Source organism: Mirounga angustirostris, unplaced genomic scaffold (genome assembly GCF_029215605.1).
Source record: "Mirounga angustirostris isolate CCGP_5_RB_7025 unplaced genomic scaffold, mMirAng1.0.hap1 SCAF_13, whole genome shotgun sequence".
In the NCBI taxonomy this organism is placed as follows: Eukaryota; Metazoa; Chordata; class Mammalia; order Carnivora; family Phocidae; genus Mirounga; species Mirounga angustirostris.
In genome coordinates this window covers 9,183,310-9,202,695 of record NW_026991721.1, presented here as the reverse complement: position 1 = coordinate 9,202,695, position 19,386 = coordinate 9,183,310, and the positions used below count along the sequence as shown (strand labels likewise).

Sequence of the window (19,386 nt, the reverse complement as noted above, 5' to 3'; positions counted from 1 at the left end):
TCTTGCTGTGTCTCTCTGTCAAATAAATAAAATCTTTAAATAAATAAATAAATAAATAAATAAATAAACCCTAGTTCTGCATCCTCCCATCTGTGTGCATGTCCCTGGCCAAGTCACTCAACTTCTCTGAACATCCATCTCCTCCTCTGTGAAAACGGAGCTGACACAGGATCTCCCTGAGGACGGAAGGAGAGAGCGCGTGAGCGTGTGTGGAAAAGCTCAGGCGCACACGAGTCTCACAAAACACCCATTCTCTTTAGGCTCTTTATAACAGCTCCAGGAAGGAGACGTTGCTGTCCCCATTTTACAGATGGAGAGACTGAGAGCTGAGGTCCACCGTGAGCGTGCCACTACCCTTGGGCTCTGAGTCTGCAACTCTCTCCCCTACAGCACATCAGGTCTGCAGCTTTAACCGGCGTGAGATTCCACTTCTCTGTGTCTCCAGCACTGAAGGCGACTGCCTGGCAGACCTGAAAGCAGGAATGGTGGTGCCCTCCCTCCCCTGCTGACAAACAGTGACTCTGAGTCACCTGATCCAACCCGGTCCTTAGGACCAGGGGGACTCTCACCAGCTGGGAGCTCCAGGTGCAGCGGGCTGAACCAAAGAAGCCCCAAGCCCCCCCCCCGGGGGGGCCAGCCCACGCCCCAGATGCTTGAATGCAGCTGAGCTGCCTCCGGGACACGGGGAGTCAGGGCTCATCTGGCTGCCCACGCAGGGCGCTGGGCCAGGCCCCCATAGGTGCCGGCACTCGGGAGCAAAGATGCCCTCTGGCCACAGGATGAGCTGTCAGCTGCAGAGGTGCCCTGGGAAGACATGAGGCAGGACTCTGAACACAGCCCTGGCCTACAGCCACCCACGCAGAATGGCAGGGGCCGAGTCATCCAGAAGCAGGTCTGTGAAACCGTGTGGGGGATGCTAAAAATCAGGCAGAGCCTCACCCAAAGCCCCACCCTGAAGCTGTTTACATTCAGAAATTAGTAAACTGATCAATAAATACGTGCATACTGATGGCCTCCTGCATGTGCAACACCGTTGCAGACACAGCAAAGAAAACCGGCAAGGGACAGACACAGCCCAGCCCTGCACCCGCTCGCAGTTTCAGATTGTCACCGAACTTCACTTGCGTGTCCTCCCAGCATTTACTAAATGCGCTCCATGTGCCAGATGGGGAGATTTTAAAGACTGAAGTTCCTGTCCCAGATATAAATTATGAGCAAGGTGCTCTGGGCGTGACTCATTTAGCCTCAGAATGTTCTAGAAGGCTGGGGAGCCTCCTGGGGGGGAATGAAATGTAGAAGGAGAGAACGGGGCAAAGAGAACCTATTATTTGCCAGTTCTCTTGAAGGCGTTAGAGTTTGCCTCTGGGGACAGGATTGTGTCCCTCGGAAATTCACGGGTGCTTAGCAGCTCTGGCGAAAGACAGCACCTAGGTCCCCAGTCCTCCACGCGCTGAACTCACGCATGCAGTATTTAGGACACGGGTGCTGCCTAGGAGGCGGGCAGAGCCACTGACGGTGAGCGGCCTATCGGCACAGCTGTGAGCTAAGGAATCACCTCCTCCCCTCCTGACAAGCAGCCCCTACGGGAAGTCACGCTGACCCCAGCGAACAGCACAGCTGCGACTTTAAGGCGCCTTCCCCCAGCGTCCAGCCCTGCGGACGGGGAGCCAGGCAGGGCAGGGAAGGAAAAGGCTTCCAGCCTGAGGGCTTCTCAGCTCTCTGAAGCCACCAACCAGCCTGGCACCCCACTCTTCCTCCTTGAGCAGGCCCCCCTTTTCTCTGCCCAGCAGAGCCAGCAACTAGCGAGGGGCGGAGACGAGCCAGCTCACCCTCGCCCACGGCTCGGCCCCACCCTCCCTCCTTCCCCAATGAGTCACTGAGGCTGCAACGGCTCCAGACATGCAAAGGGTCACGCCTAAAAACCCATCGACAAAGTGACAAAGTGCTTCGTTGGCCAGAGCCCCGGGGCCAGAGGGGCAATCAGCTTCCCTCAGGATGGAGCCCCAGGCCAGGAGTCCCCAAAAGCACAGCTCGGAGGCTCCGGAGGGACTTGCTACGCGCCTCAAGCCAAGCAGCTCAGAAGGAGGGGAGAGAGCCATCGTGAGCGGTGAAGGGTCCACAGCCCGTGAGAACAGGAGCCGTGGGACCGGGGGCTGCAGGTTGGCCCCGGCAGGGCACCCCCCTGGATTCCTGGACGGGAGGGGCTGCCAACCACCCTCCTGCCCCAGCCCAGGGCTCTCCTTCTAGCGCAGCCAGGAGCAACTCCCCTCCCGTCTCCTCTGCTCTGGGCCACTGAGGTGGCAGCACATGGGGGTGCTACTGGGGGACTCGAGACCACGGTGGGAAGGGTCTGTTTACTGCATCTGAGTCCCGGCGCTCAGTCTCTCCCACATCTTTGGAGCCTGTACCAAGGCCAGATGGGCCCTTCTTCTCCTACGTAAGTCAGGTGACGCCAGGCTTCCCCAGGGCCTGAGGGTCCTGCCCTGTGGCGACCCAAAGGAGGGTCTTTGGAACTGCGGGGAATTCTGCACATTCAGCCCAAGTGTCATAAGTCTTTGGAGCTAGAGGACACCTTATAGCCATGCTGTCAACATGGTAGCTATATGTGGCTATTTAAATGTATACTGATTTAAATTAAGTTAAATTGAATTGTTAGTTTATTGCTTGCAGTAGCCACATTTCAAGAGCTCAACAATCACATAAGGGCTACCATATTAGACAGGGCAGATGCAGAACATTTCCACCACTGCAGAAAGCCCTGCGGGACTGCACTGTCCGGTATTTACAGATGGGGAAGGCGAGGCCCAGAGAGGTGAGGACAGGAGTGTCGGGGTCCCAGAACCCTGGTCTGCCACCTCCCCACCCCGAGGTCCACCTGGCCCTGGCTCACAGTGTCCTTTATGATGGGAGGGGCTGGAGTGGGGACCCTCTAGGCAGAGGGCTGCTTAGAGGGCCGAGAAAGAGCGAGATGGTATGTCCACTCCACCTGTGAGGCTGAGACTGTGGGGACACCATAACTCAGGCCAGAAGCAGCGAGAGAAGAACAAAGCTGTGCCAACAATTCAAAACTGCAAAGAGGGGGCGCCTGGGTGGCTCAGTCGGTTAAGCATCTGCCTTTGGCTCAGGTCATGATCCCAGGGTCCTGGGATCGAGCCCCCCATTGGGCTCCTTGCTCAGCGGGAAGTCTACTTCTCCCTCTCCCTCTGCCCCGCCCCCTGCTCCCGAACACTCTCTCTCTCAAATAAATAAATAAAAATTTTTTAAAAGCCTTCAAAGAGGAATGTGCAGACCAGGGGGCCGGGGGGGGGGGGGTTGACATGCGGACAGATCCGGGAAGCAGACTCCTTGCCCAGGGCAGAGGGTCTCCGCCAGGGGTGGCGTCCAGAGGAGCATCTTTCCCACCCTGCCCTTAGGGAACAGAGCCCCTTCGTCCCCCAAGAGCGAGTATGAAGTCAGCCAGGGAGGGGGCCCAGCCTAACCACTGCTGCAGCCAAAAACAGCCTCGCAGCCAGCGTCAGGGTCAAGATGACAGGAACTGATAGAGGCCCAGTGCCCGAGAGACATGCCCGTGGGCCTCCATGCCTCCGTGCGCCAAACCTGAAGCTACATACCAGAGGGACACAAGTGTGATCACATGCCCAGCACGGGACGGACACGGGAGGTGAGGCTCCACAGGAGAGAGAAGCGCTCCCACCCACTGCGGAGACGGCACCAACAGCAGTGGGACTTGGACCCAGCGCAATGGCAGGTACGGGAGGGATCAGACCCACCATACACACAAGCCAGGGAGAAGCACCTCCCGAGCCCAGGAAGAATGAAATGACTCACACCCCAGGTAGAGACCTCCACCAGAGGGGAAGTCCCGAACACTTAAAACAGGATGAGCAGCTAGGATATTCAAAGAAAAGGGAGACACACCCAGAGGGGCAATCCACTCTCATAAACACCAGATAGCAAAGAGGAAGAGAAAGCTCTGCGTTGAGAGAAAACCCCCAACAGATTGAGAAAAAGAGAATTCTGCCGAGCTCCTGTGGCGTGCTGTACTTCCAGGCCTGGGGGCTCATTCGATCCCAGACAACCCTCCGTGATGAATAATTAATGTCCTTATTTTAGAGATGCAGCAGCAGGCCTCCAGAGGTAAGATGACTTGCCCAAGTATGAGCGAGGGTCTGAGATGTAAGCCCGGGCTTCCAGGACTCTGTGGCCCCAAAGCAAACAGCTTTTACCTCGGTGGAGGAATGAAGGCGCAAATAAATACACACAGGATGAGAAACCACAGAGAAAGATGCACAAGGGAGATACACAGAAGAGAGACCTGCACTGGAGGAGGGCCAGAGAGACACCCATGGGAAGATGAAGGGGCCTCCATGCTCACCTAGAGGGAGACCTGGTGCGGGGGGAGGCCTCAGCGAGAGGGGCTGAGATTCCCCTAGGGGACCCAGAGACCCAGGGAGCGCAGGAGACTCGCCCAGAGAGCCTGACGCCGTTCAAGCGCCACAAGCCGCAGGATGGAGGGCCAGGGCCCACAGTGTCCTGTGCCCACACACCAGCCACTTCCTGGCCAACAGCTTGGGGACAGCAGACCCGGACGGGCAGAGTCCCGGGCATCCCGGGAGCCAGGATCTGAGGGGCTCGTTGAGGCCATGTCCCCAGGAGTCAGAAATCCTGAGCCACACAGACCCCCAGCTCACCTGTACACTCTCTGGGGCCCCAGCAGGTGAAGGCCAAGAGAGTCGTCCCCTCTGGGGCTTGGGGGACACGAGACCCACTCCAGAGAAAAGCACCAGGAGGGCAAGGCAGCTACTTCTGCTCACTGGGAAACGGGAACAACCACAACAGGGCTGACGCTCATCCCACACAGGGCAGGCATGGCTTCCGGGGCCCAGGCCCCCAAACGGACCTCCATGGAGGCGGCTGCCAGAGCTCTGTCTGGAAAACAGCATGCCCTATTCTAACTGGGGGAGAAGAGCACGATAATCTCAAGAGTCTAAGCCGGCATCGAGAACGTTTACACTCCGTTCATCCTGGGGGGTGCAGCCCAAGGGGGCCTGTTGTGTGTTGGGGGGAGGGTGGGATTATCAGGGAGAATACGACTAACATGCTGTAAGACACAGGCCATCTGGGCACTGGAGAGACATTCCCAGAAAGACACACAAGGACACGCACACTCCGCGTGCACACAGACATGCTCATCAGCCCCGTTCCCCACTCTTCCCAGCCCTGAGCAGGCCCACAGCCCCGCCTTCCCCAGCCCCCAACAGACACCTGTCCAGGCAGCCCCAGGCCCTGCCCATTATGGAAGGCACCTCTACCTGCCAACCCGGTGCCCGGAGTCTGTGTCTCCCTCTACCTGTGTGCCCCTATCTCCTTGTTCTCTGGCTACCTGGGCCACTGGCCCAGCCCACAGCTCCCACCAGCAGGAAGTTCCTCCAGCTGGGTCACTCCAGCCCTCTCCTCCTGGTCAGCCCCAGCAGGGCCCCCCCAACCTCAACGTCCAGGGGAGCCCCGCTCGCTCCTACCCCTCGGGCCTGCTGGGTCCCTCCCTTATACCTTTCTCCACCTCTCTCCCCTGGCCCTCTGTGCACAGCTTCCTCCCACCCCCAGCGAGCTCCAAGTTCTCACTTCCAGCAGGGAGGGAGATTCCCTCTTCCTTCCATGACCGAGAGGGACTCCCCTCCTCCCTGCCACAGGGGATGGGGGCAGCAGCCCATTATCCAGCCCCAAGTCCCTGCCTCTGGCCGCATAGCCCGGGAAGAGAGAGCCTTTACCCAGGACCACGGGGACTAAGACACCAGCTCTGAGGGTGGCACCCTCCACGGGGCAGGGGCAGTGAAGAGGAACACTCCGTCTCACCCCGGGGGGGAAGGTGACAGCCCGGGAGCTGCCAGGGGGTGCAGAAACTCCCCAAGCAACAGGCAAGCTCCCCGCCCAGCGGTCAGGCCCCGCAAGTGCAAGGGCGCAGGGCCAGGCCCCGAGGCTCAGCCGCCAAAGAGCCGCCCCCCAGCCCAGCTGGGACACGAAGCCGGGATCAGCTCCAGGCACTTCCCCTTCCCCTAGAACCTCCGCTCTGGCCCCCAGGGACAGGGCAGGATGCCCCTCCCTGACCAGCCGTATGCAGCGCCTCACTCAGCCGGGGCTTCATTTCCAGAGCTATCCTCCCCCTCCCGAGGGCCTGTGGGCCCCGAAGCCGTCCAGGATGCAGAAACTGACTCTAGTCCTTACCTGCAGCCCCTGTGAAACCTCCACCGCCAGGGCAGAGTCCCACTTCTGTCTCCTGCCCCGTAAGCCCCAGATGCAAGCAGAGTGTCACATCCAGGACCACCATGCTCAGCCAGAAGACCATCCTCCCACAGGGAGTAAGACACACCTCACCGCTATGACACCAGTGGTCACAGGGACGCAAGGCCACCGTGAAACGGCGCCGCCTGGACACAAGCAAGACCCGCAGCTACAACAGCCCAGGCCTCCTCCTGGGGGGACCTGAGGGGCTCTGTCAGAACTCCTGCGCACACACACATTCCTGCTGAGCCCCACTGTGGCCCACCCACGCAGGCCCCCACCCCCGAGCCCCGGCCACCACGCACGGAAGAAACTGAGCTTGCCCAGGAAGGCCTGGGAGCCCAGCGGGATGGTCAGGGACCAGGGCTATGCCAGCTCCCGGCGAGCCTGGATGAAGCCCGTGGGGGCCGAAGAGAAAGCAGAAGGCCCTAGACATAGGCCGCCGCCACCACCTGATTGAAACCAGCACATTCTAGACCTTCTCCAGCAGCCACCTCCCTTCCTGTCCTCAGGCACAGGCAGAGGGTCAGCCCAGCTCCAGGGAGAGAAACTTGGGGGCGTTGGGGAGTGGTGGGGGGGGGGAGTGGGGAAGAGCCAGCAGTGGGAGAGTTCCCATCAAGAGCAGGACTAGCTCTCCTGGTATGCCTCTGTCTGTCCCCAGGCGGTTCCCAAGTTCTGAGGAAGGTGGTGGCCACACTCCAGAGCCCCACACACCCCTCCACCCCCACAGCTTTGCCCCAACCTCTCAAACCAGCTCCTCAGGCTCTGGGCAGTGTGCTCCACCAGCGCCAGCCAGCTATTTCCAAACTAAGCCAAAGAATCTAGGCTGGCAATGCCTGGGGCAGCTCCACCCAGGGCCTCCCTGGGACTCAGGTGACCCCGGAGACCCCCAGCCCATTCCCTGCCCTTGTCCGCTGCTAGCCTTCTCCCTCCTCCAGTCTTCCGTGGTTTCCTCTCTCAGGTGCACCCTGGGCCCTGGACTGTAGCCTCACCACCCTGAACCAAGTCTGGCTGGTACAAGTCCCCAGCTCTGTGGGGTTAGCTCTTCAAGGGGCTGCCCAAACCAGGACCCCTGAATCACTGCTAAGGGCCTCCCTGTCACCAGCACAAAGCCCCGCCTGACTTACGTGGCGCCCTATGTGTCCTTGCTCGATGACCAATGTTCCTGCCTATAGTCTCTTCAGGAAAAGGCTTTAGAGAGGGGCTTAGACACCCTCCAAGCCCCATTTTGAAGCTTGCAGACCCTGTGTCCTATGCTAGCCCAGCTCTCATGGTCCCAGGTCCTCTCCCTCCCTGCCCCACCCCACCTCCTTCATACGGCAGCTCACAGCTCGGAGCAAGGAGGTACCCCCAAACCTGGGGCGCCCTTTTACTCCCCATTCTGCACACTCTACCTACCATGTGCTGGCCCAACCCATCATCCCTTTGGGTCAAGGAGAAGGAAGCCTCCCCATTCCGCTTGGGAAAGGAAGTGAGTGCCACACCCTGCCCCAGGGATTTCCCTCCTGGCAGGACAGAGGAAGAGAGGGAAAAGAAAGCAGAATCTGCCCTGCCCCCTACTTTAGACGCAGCATAGGTACAGAGGCCTGGAAATGCCTTCCAAAGCACCTTCAATCCCTTCCTCTCCCCACACCCCCCACCCACCCCCGGCCAGCCTCCACCTATCACTACAGCCCCCACAATGTCACTAGGTCCCATAACACCAATCCAGTCCCCACCAATGCTGGACTGTGCAAGGAAGGGCAGCGGATCCCTGCCTTCGGAGGCTGGACTCTAACTGAGAAAACTATTTCAAAAGCAATTATTGGGAGCCCAGCGCCGTGCTGGGGACACAGAGGTAAATATCCGAGACCTTTTTTCTCCCAAACTCCAGGTCATTCTCTAAGGACCCCACTACAGGGGATGGTCCCACTCTGCCTTTCCATAAACGCACTGCACAGAGCGGGGCTGTCAGCAGGACACCGCGGGCTCCCTGGGGCCACCACCGCTCTGCAGCCACACCCAGTGAAAGGCGAGAGCACACACCACGCACACCATTCTCTGTGGCCACATTGTGCAAAGGCGCCAGGGCCGTCCCCCACCTGGTGGGAGTGGTGGGCAGCTAGAGCTGTGAGTTGCCCCGTCTGCCCGCTCGGCTCCCCTCCCACGCAAGGGGCACAGCCAGGCCTGCTCAGACCCCACGTGTCCCTCGCGGCCAGCACCGCCCAGGGCTGCGCCCCCCGCACCCCGGGCCCGGGCACTGCAGGGGGCGCCCAGGCCAGCCAGGGGAGGGCCAGGCCCTCCCACGCTGCACTCCCGCTCCCCGCATGGGAAAGCCTTACATAACACGGCGCTCCGAACACACCCTAAGCACCCTGCCTTTCCAACTCCAGGGCAGGACCTCGTTCCCCCAACCCTGTCTCCTGGAGCGCGCGGCTGGAGCGGAGGGTTCCCGAGACGGCAGCTAAGCCCGCCTCCTACAGCGGAGCCGCCTCCTGCCCCCACGTCCCACACACAGCCCCTTCCTCCCCCTCCCCTTTGCCCCTCACCACTCCTCCCGGAGTTCTGGTTTGAATTAGTCAGCGACTCCAACCACCACATTCCTCAGGCTGCTGGCGCCGTGCCAGGCGCTGGGGCGGGGGCCATCCCGCCCGGACGGGTTTGGGAGGGGGGGGAGAGCGCGCCGCCCCCGAAAGGGAAGGGGCGGTGCCGAGGGCCGGGCCGCCGCACAGTACCCCCCCCCTCCCCGCCCACCCCCCGCGCTGGAATCTCCCTAATTACGCCCCCCACCCCCACTCCCACCCGTCCCGCCCCGAGGCGCGCTGCAAACTTCAGGCAGCGCGGCCTTGGAGGAAGAAGGGAGACTTCTGAAGCGGGGAACGCGGAGGGGCCAGATTAGGGCGGGGCAGCAGGAGGGGGGCTGAGAACGGGAGAGGCTGGTGGTACCGAACTGGGTGGGGCCGGGAGGACTCCGGACGCACAGTTAGAGGCGGAGGTGTGGGGAGCGGGGAGGGACAGCGGAGGGGGCGCGGGGGTGGGGGGGCTCCGGGAGGGGCCGAGGGGCAGCGGCGGCGACCTCGGAAACTTCTCCAGTAAACACGGAATAGGAGCGGGAGCAGAGCGCTTGAGCCACCGCCCCAAGGAGAAGGAGGGGATGGGACAGGGACCCACGGGGGCCCCCAGGCCAGCAACGGGGCGCCCTGCCGCGCAACAGAACCAACAGTCAGCCCTCGAGAGAAATAAGGACTGGAGCAAAACACGCTTCGGAACGATTTTCCAACTTTGCCCAACTTGCGCCCCAACTCCGGAGGGAGGCACAGTTTGGCTCCCAGGGCGCGACGCGTCGCCTCCCCGCGCGGCCCCGGGCCGCCCCGCTTGCTCCACGCTGGTTGAATCCTCGCAGTGCGCCCGGCCCAAGCGCCTCGCCCAAGCCCTGCAGCCCCCCTCCCCTCACCGGTTCTCCGAGTCCTGCTCCCGCGGCGCCCCGGTGCGCCCGGTGCCCCTACCTGCGCGCTCAGCCCCCGGGCACAGCCGTAGCCCGCGCGGGGCCCCAGGTCGCGGTGCTGCGGCTGCTGCAGGCGGCGAGCCCCGGTCGGGGCGGGTCCGGCAGGGCGGGCGGTGCAGTCCCCGCGGCGGAGCTGCTCCGAGTGGCCGGGCCCCCGCGCGCGGAGGCAGCTCTTGTAACTCCGGCTCGGGCGGGCGGGTCTGCCCCGAGCAGCGAGGAGAGGGCGGGGCCGGGCGGGGCCGGAGCGGGGCTGGGACTGGCGAGCGGGCCGACCCGACACGGACCCGGGAGCGGGCTGCTGGGGGGGTTGGGCACTGGGGGTCGCGGGGACGAGGGGGCGCCGCGCGTCCGAGGGGCTGCCTTCCCCCGCCCCGCTCCAGTGCCCCCTGCCCTGGCCCGCGCCTGGATCTACCCCCCAACGTTTTCAGTGTGTGGTCTCCCCGACAAGAAACTCCCCGAAGCTCCCTGAGGCTCATCCTCGCAGCTGGAACTGCGAATCAGCTCATTTTGCAAGAAGGACCAAGAAGTTCAGAAAGCCGCTGGGGGGCTTGGGTGCTGGGGCCGCGACCTTTAAGTTTTCTCTCAACCCAGGCATCTACACTTCAAATCCCAGGCCCCAGGCTCCTCACTTGGTTCCCAAGCTTCCTGCAGCCGCGCCCATTTCTCGCCTCCCCCCTTTCGGAGGGCCCCCCCAATCCCTCCCCCCCAAAACCGGTCTGTAGACGCTGGTCCCACCCCTGGAGTTAGGGTGCCCACGTGGAGTCACCAGTGCCCCACGCACCACGGTGCAGCTCCCGCCGCTGCAGCGACACGGGAGTCAGGCCGGCCGCCCTTGGCGGAGCAGAGCCGGAGGCCCACCTTCCTCTGAGGACTCCGGAGGGAAGCGGGAGCTCCAGCCTTGCCTCCACCTACCCACTTCTTATGCGAGCGCCTCCCCCACCTCCCCACTTGCAAGGACGCTATTTCCAAATTTACTGCCATTTCCCACAGCTACTTCTAACTCCATGAGATTTTATTAACCGTTTAATGATGGGGTGCGGGGGGGCCTTCTGACTACCCAGGCCCCCCTTCCACACTCCCATTCTCTTCTCCCCCACGAATCCTCTTATCCTCCCTCCTAGGTGGCCACCCACTACCCACATCAAGGCAGTTTTCCTTCCTTCCCAAATGCTGAGGAAGGAAGACCCCAGGCTGGGGCCCAGAGAAGACCTGGCTCCAGGCAGGAGCACCCTCCTCACAGCAAGATCATGAGTGGGCTGGGGCTGAGACCTGCGGCCCTGTCCTCTGAAATGGCAAACATGTTTACAAGCTAAAAATACCCAGCAGTCAACTCTGCTGCCAGCCCTGGGGGCTGTGTCCCAGGTCCAGTTACCAGCACAGGCCATGGGGGAGGGAAGACACGGCCAAGGAGCCTTCGCTGTGCATAGACTCACACAATGGACGCGGAGAGGTGGAGACACATGTGTAGACATTCAGACAGGTATAGACATGCAAAGACAGACAAAGCAGAGACTTGGGCACCAGCATTCTCTCTCTGTCTCTCTCTCTCACTCTGTCTCTCTCACTTGCTCCGGTGTGCAAGTGCGTTCTCTCCCCCCCACACACACACCGCACCCCCCACCTCTCTCTCTATCTCTCTCTCTCTCTCTCTCTCTCACACACACACACACACACACAGGCACCCAGATAGGGACTCAAACCCACGGCAGAGGCAATGGCAGGCACACACATCACAAACCCAGGCTTTCGAAAGAAGCACCTCCTCCACTGTGTTCTGTACCCCTTTTCTAGAACCTTATTAAAGAAAACATCTAGGGCGCCTGGGTGGCTCAGTGAGTTAAGCGTCTGCCTTCAGCTCAGGTCATGATCCCAGGGTCCTGGGATCGAGTCCCGCATTGGGCTCCCTGCTCAGCGGGGAGTCGGCTTCTCCCTCTGCCCCTCCCCCCTGCTCATGCTCTCTCTCCCTCAAATAAATAAATAAAGTGTTTAAAAAGAAAACATCTAAACTTTTCAACTTTGGAATGCTTTTTAAAAACAAATGCCGAGGGGCACCTGGGTGGCTCAGGCGTTAAGCATCTGCCTTCGGCTAAGGTCATGATCCCAGGTCCTGGGATCGAGCCCCGCATCCGGCTCCCTGCTCCACGGGAGGCCTGCTTCTCCCTCTCCCACTCCCCCTGCTTGTGTTCCCTCTCTCACTGTGTCTCTCTCTGTCAAATAAATAAATAAAATCTTAAAAAAAAAAATACCGAGAGCTCATTTCTCCCTTTACTAATGGCTTTTTAATTCTTAATTTCATTTTCAATGACATTTATTCAGCTTTTAACAAATGCAGCAAGAATACAGAGAAACTAAAGGGGCCTGTCATGCTGCGTGTGAGTCAGATAATCCCTGTTGACATTTTTTAAATAAAATCAATGCCTCCACCTGCTGAAGAATGTAAACAATGCAGAAAGGTAGAACAATAAAAAGTAAATGTCTCCCTCCTCCCCTACCCAATCCCTCTCCCCAAAAGTAACCACTGTTAACAGTTGACGGAAGGATTTTTAACTTTATGAATCACCTGTTTCCTTGAAAGTGCACATTTTCCCGGGACATATTTAAAAGGGGAGTGGATTTACACCTAGGTTTTTGGAAACATTGATGATGCGCCACAGAGACATAGGGGAGCTGCAGAAAGTTGATGGGAGTTTGGAGGGAGGGGCTGGAGCAGCGGGAAAGGACCAGTGGGGGAGGGTATGGATGTCGTACCCTCCCCGCTGCATGGGCTCTGTCAGCCCCCCGTGAGTGTAAGAGCAGAGGCTAGTGTCCTGGGCTCAAGGCCAACTTATCTGCTCCACTGTTTGTTCTGGCCACCCTCTTGGTCAACAGAAAAAAAGGCAGGAGAGGCTGGCTTGGGGAGCAGCTATGGGGTAGGGATTACTGTCCAGGTCCTTCATTCAGAGGTAGGAGTGTCATACCTGGTGGCGGGTGGTCCTGGAGACTGGCTCCTGCCCCATTGAGAGCTAGGAGAGGAGAGGAGGAGTAACCTAGACCCTTGCCCCGAAAACACACACACACACACACACACAACCCGCAATACGGATACCCACTGGAATGGGGAGCTGGGCTTTCCTAGGTCAGCCTCCTCGGCCCAGGGGAACGGAATATATTCAGCAATTTTCTTTTCTTTTTTTTTTTTTTTAAGATTTTATTTATTTATTTGACAGAGACACAGCGAGAGAGGGAACACAAGCAGGTGGAGGGAGAGGGAGAAGCAGGCTCCCCGCTGAGCAGGGAGCCCAATGCAGGGCTCGATCCCAGGACCCTGGGATCATGACCTGAGCTGAAGGCAGATGCTTAACGACTGAGCCACCCAGGCGCCCTGATTCAACAATTTTCAATGGTGTAAGTGGAAACACACACTCTTTTGGAAATGTCTGCCAACCCTTCTCCTGCCCACTGCTGTAGCCCCCCCACCCCTCAGCCCCCAAAGCTACTACCGGAATGGTGATTGTGTCTCAGGCCACAGCAGGTACTATCATGTGTTAGATCATTTAATTCTCACATGCTCTGGGAGGAAATGGTCTCAGAAAGGGTTAGTGATTCACCTAAAGGCACACAGCCCTCAGAAGCAGGAGTCAAAACTCCCCCTGCCATCTAGGCTCCATGAGAGTGGGGATTTTCTTTTTTTTTTTTTTTAAAGATTTTCTTTATTTATTTGAGAGAGAGCACATGAGAGGGGGGAGGGTCAGAGGGAGAAGCAGACTCCCTGCCGAGCAGGGAGCCCGATGCGGGACTCGATCCAGGGACTCCAGGATCATGACCTGAGCCGAAGGCAGTCGCTTAACCAACTGAGCCACCCAGGCGCCCGAGAGTGGGGATTTTCTTGTTCTTTGTTGTCTGCCCTGTGCCTAGAGTAGTGGCTGGCATATAGCAATGGCTGAAGAAGTTTGTGGAATGAATGAATGAATGAATGAATGAATGAATGAATGAATGAATGAATGAACGAATGAACTACAGGGATAACTGGCCCCAAAGCCCGTGTCTTTCTCACAACAGCATCCTGAACCCCACACTTCCTTTTACTCTCAGCCTCCAGGGAGCAATTCCCCCACTTATCGGCCTCTCATGCCGCCGCACAAACATTTATTGTGTGTGCAACACCAGGCCGGGGGCCTCTGCTGCTGGTGCTGGTGGTGCAGGGGATAAAGAGCCCGACAGGATGGGGCGCCTGGGTGGCTCAGTCAATTAAGCGGCTGCCTTCGGCTCAGATCCTGATCCCAGGGTCCTGGGATTGAGTCCCGCGTCAAGTCCCACATCGGGCTCCCTGCTCAGCGGGGAGCCTGCTTCTCCCCCTGCTTGTGTTCCCTCTCTCTGTCAAATAAATAAATCTTTAAAAAAAGAAAAAGGAGGGCACCTGGGTGGCTCAGTTGGTTGGGCGACTGCCTTCGGCTCGGGTCATGATCCTGGAGTCCCGGGATCGAGTCCCGCATCGGGCTCCCTGCTCAGCAGGGAGTCTGCTTCTCCCTCTGACCTTCCTCCTTCTCATGCTCTCTGTCTCTCATTCTCTCTGTCTCTCAAATAAATAAATAAAATCTTAAAAATAAAAATAAAATAAATTAAAAAAAGAAAAAAAGAAAAAGGAAAGAAAGAAAAAAAGAACCTGACAGGATGGAACCCCTGCCCTCACAGTGCTCCGTCCTGAAGGAAATGTATTCTGAGCTCCTTGCAGGTCCTATGCGTTGAAAATGGGACATTATCTTTTCTGCCAGGTCCTTTACACTGATACCTCACTCCCCCAACATACACTCACGGATACACACACTGTTTTTTTAATTATAAGGATCTCCCCCCCGTCCACCGTCTCAACTGTGCAAAGAAAACCTTTCTCTTTTTGAAGGTTTCAGATGCCTCTGTCAAAATAAGGGCTGGGGCGGGGCAGGGGGGGGGTGTTCCAGGAAGACTTCAGGCCTCCTGCTGGCACGCACGCCCTCACCTTTCCAAGGTATCCGACCTCACAGGCCTGCGGATTCTTTGGCAAAGCTACGTGAGTCCTAGGACTCGTCATCACTGGGATACCCCAGCTTCCCCAGAAGTTTTGCTCCCTCCCCCCGCCCTCTGCCCCCCCCCCCCCCCCCCGCACCGGAGGTTCCCTGATATTCATACGCATAGTGTGTGTGATGAACCTGGGGCTTCTTTGTTGCCAGGCAACGTGCCTCTGTTTTGTTCCTATTATGCCTGTTTCCATGGCAACCACAAAGGGAGCTCTGTGGGCAGGCCCCTTGCCAGGGGATTCCCCTTCCCCTCCCTCCTTGCCACAGTCCCCTTCTCTAAAATCAGTGTATTACAGGGAAGACAAGACGCCGGCTGCTCAGAGAGTAATCATGGCTTTTAAACTGTGATCCCAGCAAGGAAGTGAAGTGTGCAATCTGTTTGCCGTCTCTTTGAAAGCAGACTCCCCGCCCTTCCCACGAGGGCCCTTTGGCGTGTCAGCCTTAGAAGCAGAGAAATGACTATTACCCCTTCTTTGAGCCATCTGGGATCTCCCCAACCCCACCTCCACCCCATACACACACACCCAGAGAGGAGCATCTCCGCCAAACATCAGGCCCTTCGATGTTCCCTTTCATTGCTTCCTAATCTGTCTTCCCCAGTGATCTGGGATCCAGACATTATTGCCTAAGCAATTCTGAAACCCCAAACTCCTAACCCAAACTCAAAATATGAAGCCAAGTATTCCAGCTCAGTTCAAACCCCAACCTGTACTTAAACCTTGGACTTCAAATAAGGAGTTCCTGAATCACTCAGATCAGACAGCCGGGATACCGGAAACCCTCCCATTACACTCGGTCCTAATTGAAATCTTCAGGCCAAAGCAGAACCCAAGTTAAAGCTGATTAGAGAACAAGAGACAGCACACAGGGCTCTGAGTACAGACTCTGGGAGGAAAGAAGGCACAGAATGAGTGTCCAGGCAAGAGAAAGGGGACAAAGTGGGCAGGGACCGCAGGACAGGTGGACACGGTGAGAGATGGCCTGGAGGCTGGGGAGGTGTGGGTGTGCAGATGCGGGGAGAGCAAGAAGAGAGGGAAGATGTGGAGCCGAAGTTAAGGAACACAAGGGGGCGAAACACGAATGAATAGGGCTGTGAAGGGGAGGGAGGGGGGCAGAAAAGCAGAGCTCAGAACTGAGCTGGGGACGGGGCAGGCCAGCTGTAAACAGGAGTCGAGGGAGGGAGGGAGCCAGAATGAGCGGAGGGAGCAGCCAGCAGACGCCCCAGCCTGCTCCCCTCCCCAGCAGGGAGCAGGGAGCGGAGAGGGAGGGAGCACCAGCCTCCTCTCCCCTTTTTTGGAATCTGCCTTTCCGCCACCCTTTCCAACTTCCTCTGCCTTTCCTCCAGTTCCGGAGGGGTAAGGGGGACCAGCCCGGGTTTCCCTCCCTCTGCTGCTTGCACTTCCCAAGTCCAGTCTAAGGAGATTAGGCTGGGCAGTGAAGGCAGGGCCTCAGCTGCCCAGAGCCTGAGTCACCACATAGTTGAGGTTCCTGTCACTCGAAGTCCCGCCTCTGCTACACCCTGTGCCCTCTGCCCGGCCCGGGACTTGGAGGACTTGGAGCGCTGGGGGTTGACCTGCCGTGGGACCTGCTCTACTTCTGTGTTCAATACCCAGCCAGGGCTGCTGGCAGCCTTGGATACCACCCTCTGTCTGCCCCCAAAACCAAGTGTGCTTGGTCCATCATAGTGGCCCCGCAACTTTGGGAGAAGCGCCGCCCTCCTGCTCTTAGGAAGCAAAATGACTCAGTGAGTGGCTTCGAGAACTGTGGAAAGACTTGCATGCACCCTTGACAAGTCACTTCCCCTCTCTGCTCGTTTCCTCCTGGCTACAATAAAGGGACTACCTAATGGGGTCTCTCAGGCAATCCTGCATAAGGTACATTCTGTAAGTCTGAGTCCAAGAGATGGAGTGTTCCCACCGAGGAGGGTGGGATAAAGGAGTGTGTTTGCTCACCCCTGTCCTAACAGGAGTGGGTGGGGTAGGGCTCAGGCACCGCCACAATAGGGCAGCCAACACCCTTGGCAACTCAGTGATTCAGGCCCCACAGAGAGTCGGCCTGGCAGGAAAACACCCCGTGGCTTCCCTGTGACTCAGGGGAAATGCAGATCTCCCTGAAGAATGACTGGCCAGGGTCCCACTATAACCAACTCATCTCCCCTGCACCTAGAAAGTTTCTGGTCCCAGTGTAGCCCCCACTGCCCCTGATGGGCGCCCTAAGCTCATGGGACCGCCTCCCTGGCCTACTCAACTGCTTCCAGCCCTCCTACCTGGCCCTGGCAAGCCCTCTACCCTCGGCCTTCAACTCCATAGCCCTCCCTGCCCTGCCATGTCCCCTCAGTCACCCTTTGGCTCTGCCCATCCTCACTATCCACCCCCATCCTGGCAGAGCCAGCCAGATGATTGCAAAAGGGCTGAGCCAGCGGGAGAGGCCCTCACATGACACCTGTTCCTGCTTCGGAGGGGAGGGGGCAGCTAGAAGTAGAGGGAAGCACATTCCATGGGAGATCCGATCAGAAATAGCCCCAAACCCTGACCATCCGGCCCCCGCTCTGCCCATGGCCAGCCCATCGTGTAAACAGGCTCCGGTCAGTAGGCTCCCCCTTTGGAATCCTGAGGAAATGAGGAAAGCAGGGGGCAGGGGGAAGTTCCCGAAAGGGAGGGGGCCACAAGAATGAAAAGAGCCCCGGGAACATCTAGAGACCCAGGGTCACCAAGGACACCTTAGCCACCTAAGCAGTCCCACGTGCCCATGGCATTCTGCCTCTTCTGAGACACAGGTGACTACAGCACAGAGCTCAGCAGCCACCTTGACCGCCATTCCACCCATCGCTTGGGTGCTGAAGCGCTGGGACACCCCAGTAATTCCACTGGAGTAAAACGACAGCCTCTCCCGGGAGCCATGCCAGCCTCATTAGAGCAAACAGACAGGAGCAGGTGACTGTCTCCCTAACCTTTCAGGAGCACTGGCATTTTAGCTCCACGGCATGGGGGGCGGGGGCACGGAGAAGAGGGTGAGGACCCCAGAACGGCACTCCCACAGACGACCAGAGCAGCTGGGGAAGTTACCCTGCAGTGTAGGTACGGCTTGTGGGGTGCGCCAGGGAAGCCACAGTCACCCAGGAAAACCCACTTGACGTGTGGAGGGAAAGTTCTGGGTTCCGAGGACAAAGAGTGCTGGTTGCCATGAAAACCACAGTATTGATTTCAGAAATGACTGGGTGGATCCTCCAAAACACTTCATTCCTCTCCCTTCAACATTCTAGAGCCTTCCCCCACCTCTCAAAAGGGGAAGTGGCACTTCTGGGGCATGTGGGCAGCTGGTGGGATGGGTCTGACCCAGGGTGCAGAGCAGCTGTCCAGCTCCAGCTCAAACAGGAAAGGAAAAAAAGGAGACAATCGAGGTCTTTCTTGGAAGAACTTTAAAGGCTTTTGGCGTCTTAATAAGTGACTTAAGCAGAAGGGCCAACAAAGCTAAAATAAATAGCTGCTCATAACCAGTATCTACCGGTTTGTATACAGGCTGAACCAAGTCTCAGGCGTTCCCATTCACGCGCTGGGCTCGGTAAAGATTTCATCTGCCGCGGGGACAATGGATGGAGCTACAGAGTGTTATGCTGAGCGAAATAGGTACATCAGAGAAAGACAAATACCGTATGCTTTCACTCGTATGTGGAATTTAAAAAACAAAACAAATGAGCAAAGGAAAAAAAGAGACAAAGCAAGAAACAGACCCCTAACTATAGAGAACAAACTGGTGGTTCCCAGAGCGGAGGGGGTGAGGAGATGGGCGAAACAGGGGATGGGGATCAAGGAGTGCCCTTGTCTGATGAGCACTGCGGATAGATGGAAGTGTTCAGTCACTCTATGGTACAGCTGAAACGAATATAACACTGTGTTAACTACACGGAATTAAAATAAAGATTTCATCTGCAGTCAAAAGCACCTGAGCCCAGACCCCTCTCCCTTCTCCACCTCCTCTTCTGGACGCTCTAAGTTTGCCCAGTAAGTGGATAAAACGGCTTCCTCCTTCCATCTTACTCCAGCTCGCCAAGATCACGCCCTGTTCTCAGCCCCGACCCACTCACAAGGCCCCCTTCCCTTTCCTCCTCGCGACTCCGGCCGGGGCCCCATTAGGCACGCGCTGCAGCGTGGGCGCCGGGATGCCAGCTCTAGGTGGTGCGTGGGTGGCACGAGCCTCCCCGGCATGTCAGGAAATGGGCCCAACAACCAGAGACGGCCCCCTGGCGCAGGCGCTCACTGGCCGCCGAGGCGAGCCGGGCGGGGCCGGGAGGAGCAGGGGAGCCAGGCCGAGCTCCGCGCGGGGCCCCAGCCGGGATCGGGAGGGCGCGAGTCCCAAGCACAGCCCCAAGCCCGCGGCTGTGCGGTGACTCAGGCCTCCCCGGGGCAGGGCGGGACCGAACCAACTCCAGCTGGACCTCCCCTCTTTCCCCGCCCCACATCTGCCGCTAGAAACTCCTGCTAACCTCTTTCTTGCCCACCAGGGCAGGGCAAAGACCCTCTAGTTCCACCCCGCTTTGCAGGCCAGCAGCTACCCTGCCCGAGGCCACAACACTCTGCCCCTGGGCTGCCC

At 58.5% G+C, this 19,386-nt stretch overlaps 1 protein-coding gene across 10 annotated transcripts in view; it reads right to left on the bottom strand.

Moving 5' to 3' along the window:
- Positions 1 to 9,947, bottom strand: part of AHNAK (AHNAK nucleoprotein) — a 92,604-nt gene extending 82,657 nt beyond the window's left edge. For 3 of the 10 annotated variants that reach the window (XM_064576315.1, XM_064576316.1, XM_064576311.1), the window contains exons 1-2: positions 9,765 to 9,932; positions 123 to 176 (exon numbers count right to left, since the gene is read on the bottom strand). The gene's annotated coding sequence lies outside the window, so the exon portion shown is untranslated. The other 7 variants (XM_064576309.1, XM_064576310.1, XM_064576308.1 and 4 more) reach the window with 5 other exon arrangements.
- Positions 9,948 to 19,386: the final 9,439 nt, after the last annotated feature.